Consider the following 6007-nt stretch of genomic DNA (forward strand, 5'->3'; position numbering starts at 1 on the left):
CCAGTATTCTTGCCTGGGAAATCCCATGGACAGAGGAGCCTGGTAGGCTACAGTTCATGGAATCGCCAAGAGTCAGACACAACGGAGCACTAAGCAACAACAATATCTCAGGTTTACAGATGTGAAAAACTAACACTCTGTGAATCGATGTCTGATTTGGGTTCAGTAAGACAAAGCATTCCACTACTTGTCAATCGGGGAAGTATAATCAAGGACCAGAGGGTATCCAAGTGGAAACTGCTCTTCCTTAGCCAAGGCACAGCTCAGATCCTGCTGGCAGGGAAAACAAGAGGCTACCTAGACATCTCTGCTTCCATCCAAACCAGGGGACAGTTTGCCCCTCAAAACATTTATCACAGTCTTCGGTCTTATTTTCCATGCGGTTCTGGTCCTTGCAATTTGGATACTTCTGACTTTCATTGTGGTTGAATGTGCTCAGTTGCTTCAGTCATGTCCAACTCTTTGCAACCCCATGGCCTGTAGGCTGGGGCTCCTCTGTCCATGGGTTTCTCTGGACCAGAATACTGGAGTGGCTTGCCATGCCCTCCTCCAGGGAATCTTCCTGACCCAGGGACTGAACATTCATCTCCTGAGTCTCCTGCATTGCAGGCAGATTCTTTACCACTGGTGACTCAGATGATAAAGAATCCACCTGCAATGCAGGAGACTCAGGTTCTATCCCTGGGTTGGGAAGATCCCCTGGAGAAGGGAATGGCAACCCACTCCAGTCTTCTTGCCTGAAGAATCCCATGGACAGAGGAGCCTGGCAGGCTACAGGCCATTAGTTCCCAGAGAGTCGGACACGACTGAGCAACACTTCTTTACCACTAAGCCACTGGGGAAGCCCCTCACTCTATTTGGGCCTAGTTTAAAATTCCATATCTGGCCTTCTGTGACTGGTGTGTAGAATAAAGAAGATGGACTAGGTTACCATTTCCCAAACTTTTCCTCAGAGCATTAGACCTGCAGGATGTGTACAAACACACGTAGCCTTTTGTGTGCTTTACGACCTTATAGCCGAAAGTGGTGACAATCTCTGGGTTGCTCCATCGTCTGCCACTAATAAGGTTGGACTGCTCTTGATGATGATGGTGACAGTTATCATATGTTTCTCTTCACATGCACCGTCTGTCATCCTTACAAAGGCTCTCTGTGAGCCTGAGAAAAGATTTGTATCTTGCCCAACGCCATACAATTCAAAAAATGGATCTGGGATTTCAACCCATGTCTATCTGGATCTAAAATCCATCCCTGTTACATTTCACTGCTCTAATTCCCCTGGTAGGAGTCTCTTTGCTACTGCTACCATCGTCTTCTCCTAATTCCAATGGAACTCCGAACTTTTTCAAAAAGAAACTGCCAGGGAGCTTCACACGTGACATTCTTACCCTCAGAGCCTCCTCAGTCAACGCAGGGCAGCCCCTCGAAGCCTTTTCCTGTTCTTTGTGTAGCTCCTTCTTCAGTCTTGCTAATCTGAACTGCTCGTTGGCACTTGATAATATTCGTCTTTATATCTGATAGCAACACATACTGATTTATCTTTTAAAATATGTGTCATATGCTATTTACACCAGTAGACTGGTAAACCTATTGTATTTTTTGGAGGACTGCTTGGCTACCTTTCAAGAGTCACTAAGATATTCATATTCTTTGACTCACTAGTACTATTCCTGGGACTTGATCACAAGGAAAATACATTTTGAAAAAGTGACAGGTCATGATGTTATAGTGGCATTTATAGGATAGTTTAAAAATCAAAGACCCCCTCAAACCCTAGGTGTTTAACAGTTCGGAATGATGATGTAAATTACATATGAATGCTGAGATATATAGCTACTGAAAAGGATAAATGTGATAGCTGTCCTAACATTGAAACCAGTGAAAGAAGCTATGATCTAACTATGTGAAAGCAACATGCATATATCAATACAGGTTGGAATGAGTTTCATAATTAGAAAGTAGATGTATAGTTAAAGTGGTGTGAGAACGGGTGGAGATTTTTTCTTTTTTATTAGAATTTCTTCTTTGTAACGTTTTAAAATTGATGGAATGGTGGATTGTTAAAATTCTAGGACAGTTTGAGGAAGTGGGGGGGGGGTCTCTTCATTAATACTCAAGTTCATCTATAGGTGGCAATGGCTCTTCATGCCAGTGAGCGGTGCCAGTCCCAGGCATGAGAGCTTCTGGCTCTCAACAGGTCTCATATCAAGAGTAACCTGCTAGAGAATTTAATTTGGGAGGAATGCATCCCATTGACATTGGAGTGTGAAGGGCCAGGAAACAAGAAAATGGGGTTGATTTGCACATCATTTTCAGCTAGAATACCAAACCAGGCTGGTCTGTAAACAGATAGGAACCTCTGAGGCAAGCTCAGTAAAAATGAATAAGGTAACCTAGTAAAAATTCAGGCTTTCCCCCAAATCAGAGATTGTTTAATTTTCTCCTTCCTAAATTCTTTCTTAGATGAACCCCACCTCCTATGTTGCTCAAACACATTCTTCTTTGCACAGTAAAAAAAGCGGGAATTTTTAATGGTGATAAATTAAATGTCTATCACGGACCCACTAGGATCCAGATAGTAAAATGTTAATCAGAGAAGTTAAGTAAACCATTTAAAAAATCCTCTGTCATACCAGTACTTCATCAGCAATGAAACAGACATGACTGATCTAGCCCCAGAGACAGAGGGCAGACTCACCTGCAGAAGTCATCTCAGAGACATTCCACAATGATGGTGCATCGTACAGGCCACGACGTGAAAGGGTTTGGTCGGGTTGGGACTCAGCAGCTCTCCTGGGAAGCACCTCATGCTTAAAAACTAATAACATTATCCCAGAACTTGGAGAAATAATGAACAGTTGAGCTTCAACCTTCAGATCACACTTGGTTTCCCCAGAATATCCGAATCCTTGAGGCTGGAAAAATAGAAAGGTTGTTTGCAATCACATCATAAGCTCTGGAAACACTGAACTTTCTTCAAAAAGGCAGGATGGGTGGATGTTGAACTAAATTCAAGGGTGTGTCTGTTCATCATGGGGTGGATCAGGATGATGCATTAATGCTGCTTCACCTACAGACAACAGGGTGATCTCAGCCCTGAGGAACAGCTCTGTTTTCCAGGTCCAGCCCCCATGAAGCCCAGGTTGAAATAGCTTCTTTGTATTATTAGTCAGGCACCAGTTGTTTTTAAGATGAATACTCCATTCATCCTTGCTGTGTGACCACTGAAATCTGAAGGCCCTGACTCACGGCCCTACAGATTGAACGTTCTCTGACTGTATCTCTATAGTTCAGAGGCAAGATGCTGTGCTCAGCTGAGAAAAGGAGTGAGTCCTATTGCATGACCAGAGACGAGCCAAGGATCCAATACACAACTCGAGTTATGATGGGTATGGAGGGAAAGTACCAATACATGCATTTAATGGCTACAAGAACAAGAAGCTCGTGTTAGCGCAGGTCCTCCAAGGGGCTTCTCTGGTGGCTCAGAGGATAAAGCGTCTGCCTGCAATGCAGGAGACCCGAGTTTGATCCCTGGGTTGGGAAAATCCCCTGGAGAAGGAAATGGCAACCCACTCCAGTATTCTTACCTGGAGAATCCCATGGACAGAGGAGCCTGGTGGGCTACAGTCCACGGGGTCGCAAAGAATCAGACATGACTGAGCAATCAGTCAGTCAGTCAGTCTAAGAGTCAGATGTCAAATTGTGATTAAAGTGAGATAAATTTAGCAGGAAAACCCCCTGTGTGAGAGAAAATGAAGAGAAAGCCATCTGAGGCTAGGAGGACTATCAGACCATCATGCCAATCTGGTTCTAAGTGAAGGTGAAAAGGAAGGAAGATTGGGTAGAAGTGTCCTCAACTGCCATGCAGTCAAAGAAGGCTCAGCAAACCATTGTGTAGCCCCCAAACCACAGTTGTCAGCTGGAGAGGCATCCCCTGTCTTGCTGAATGGCCCACCTTAGCATCTTTGCTTCCCGTAATCCCCAGCAGCCCGTGGAGGGGATCGCCTTAACCCTACACACTTTAATGGGTTTCAGAGCACAGGACTGGGGTCCTTGGTCAGTTACACTCTCCAGAATTGAAGGTCTGTAAAGCATAGTCTCAGGGCTGTCTTCAAGTTGCCTACAAACCAAAATCCCACTAGTATTGGCAAAAAGAGTGGTTTGGGTTAGGATATAGATCATTTTTTTCCCTTTAAAAAAAATTAATTTATGTATTTGGCTGTGCCAGATCTTAGCTGTGGCACATGGGATCTTTAGTTGTGGCATCTGGGATCTAGTTCCCTGTTGTTCAATTGCTAAGTTCTGTCTGACTCTTTGAGATCCCATGAACTGCAGCACACCAGGCTTCCCTGTCATTTACTATCTCCTGGAATTTGCTCAGATTCATGACTCAGTGATGCAATATAATCATCTCATCCTCTACTGCTGCCTTATCTCACCCTCAATCTTTCCCAGCATCAGGGTCTTTTCTAATGAGTTGGCTCTTCACATCAGGTGGCCAAATTACTGGAGCTTCAGCTTCAGCATCAGTCCTTCCCATGAATATTCATGGTCGATTTCCTTTAGGATTGACTGGTTTAACCTCCTTGCAGTCTGAGTCCCCTGTGTTGGGAGCACAGAGTCTTAGCCACTGGACCACCAGGAAAGTCCCTAGATTAAGTTAATATAGGCAACTGATGGAAAACAAAACAGGAAAACCAAGAACCAAGCTTTGGGAGAAAGTAAGAAAGTGAAAGGAAGAAGGAAGAAGGTGAAGGAGAAAGTAAGAAGCTACTGGGGCTTCCCTAGTAGCTCAGTTGGTAAAGAATCTGCTTGCAATGCAGGAGACCCGGGTTTGATTGCTGGGTCAGGAAGATCCCCTGGAGAAGGGAATGGCAACCCACTCTAGTACTCTTACCTGGAGAATTCCATGGACAGAGGACCTGCCAGGCTACAGTCCATGGGATTGCAAACAGTCAGACACAACTGTGTGGCTAACTTTCCTTTTCCTTTCCAAGAAGGTGAACAGAGAAACGGCAGGATCAGTTTCTTAACTTTGAGTATAGCCACTAACCTGCAAAATTAATCCACAAAAACAAACGAACGGACACTAGCCAGCTATTTTGCTGTAGAAAAGTCCCCATTCAGTGACTACTGATTGTTGTGGTTTGAACTTCAGTCTCAAAAGATGAAGAAGATTGGATTTAAGCAAATGGAAGATTTTAGTATATTTTCCCTGAAGAACAACTGACCTGTTGGATATATTGCTCTGGATGGAGTTGGAATAAATTTCTACCAGAATCTTGGCTATCTGCCTGTTTATTTTGAATAATACCAGACCAGTAACATACAGGCCAAAGCATCACTCTGAGACAGATCAGTCGAATCAAATGAAACATATGGAAAAAGACCCACGTGCAAATGAAAATGTAAATGAAAATATGATAAAGTTGGCATTTCTAATTAATAGGCAAAAGGTAATATGATTGTACTGTGTTGAAACAATTGGTAGCCAATCTGAAAAAAATTTTTGGATACTTAACTAATATGTTATACCAGAATAAATTAAAGAAGGATTAAAGATTTAAATATTAAAAATAAAATAAAAGTACGGATGGTAGAATTTTAAAATCCTCTCTCTCTTGTTTCAAAATGTGAAACAAGACCCAGATGCCATGAAAAAAATAGAAATATTAATTTGATAACAAGTAGTTTTTATATGGGGAAAAATCCTTAAAAACAGAAGATATAAGCTATAAAAATATTTTTTGCAGTTTGTATTTCAAAGGCCCAAATTCCCTAAAATATAGAGATCTCATAAGTCAGTAAGAAAGACCATCAACCCAATAAAAAAGATGGGCAAAGGAGATGAAGAGCTATCTTATGAAAAATATATATATATAAATGGTTCTTCAATATAAACATGCAGCTTCACTCATAAGAAAAATACAAGTTAAAATTATGCTAAAAAGTGGAAAAGCAGAATTTTTTGAGATGCTAGATTTTTACCTATCATACTGGCAGAGAT

The 6007-nt window shown here is 42.3% G+C and overlaps 1 long non-coding RNA gene across 2 annotated transcripts in view; it reads right to left on the reverse strand.

The window, feature by feature from the left end:
• Window positions 1-3007, reverse strand: part of LOC147347689 (uncharacterized) — a 28981-nt gene extending 25974 nt beyond the window's left edge. The window contains exon 1 of one of the 2 annotated variants that reach the window (XR_015152483.1): window positions 2699-3007. This is a non-coding gene — a long non-coding RNA (uncharacterized LOC147347689). The remainder of the gene's footprint in view (window positions 1-2698) is intronic. The other variant, XR_015152482.1, reaches the window with a different exon arrangement.
• Between the last annotated feature and the right edge of the window lie 3000 nt (window positions 3008-6007).

The sequence above is a fragment of the Bos grunniens genome, chromosome 23 (genome assembly GCF_055505025.1).
Source record: "Bos grunniens cultivar Pamir isolate PY7600 chromosome 23, Bosgru_T2T1.0, whole genome shotgun sequence".
NCBI classification, from domain to species: domain Eukaryota; kingdom Metazoa; phylum Chordata; class Mammalia; order Artiodactyla; family Bovidae; genus Bos; species Bos grunniens.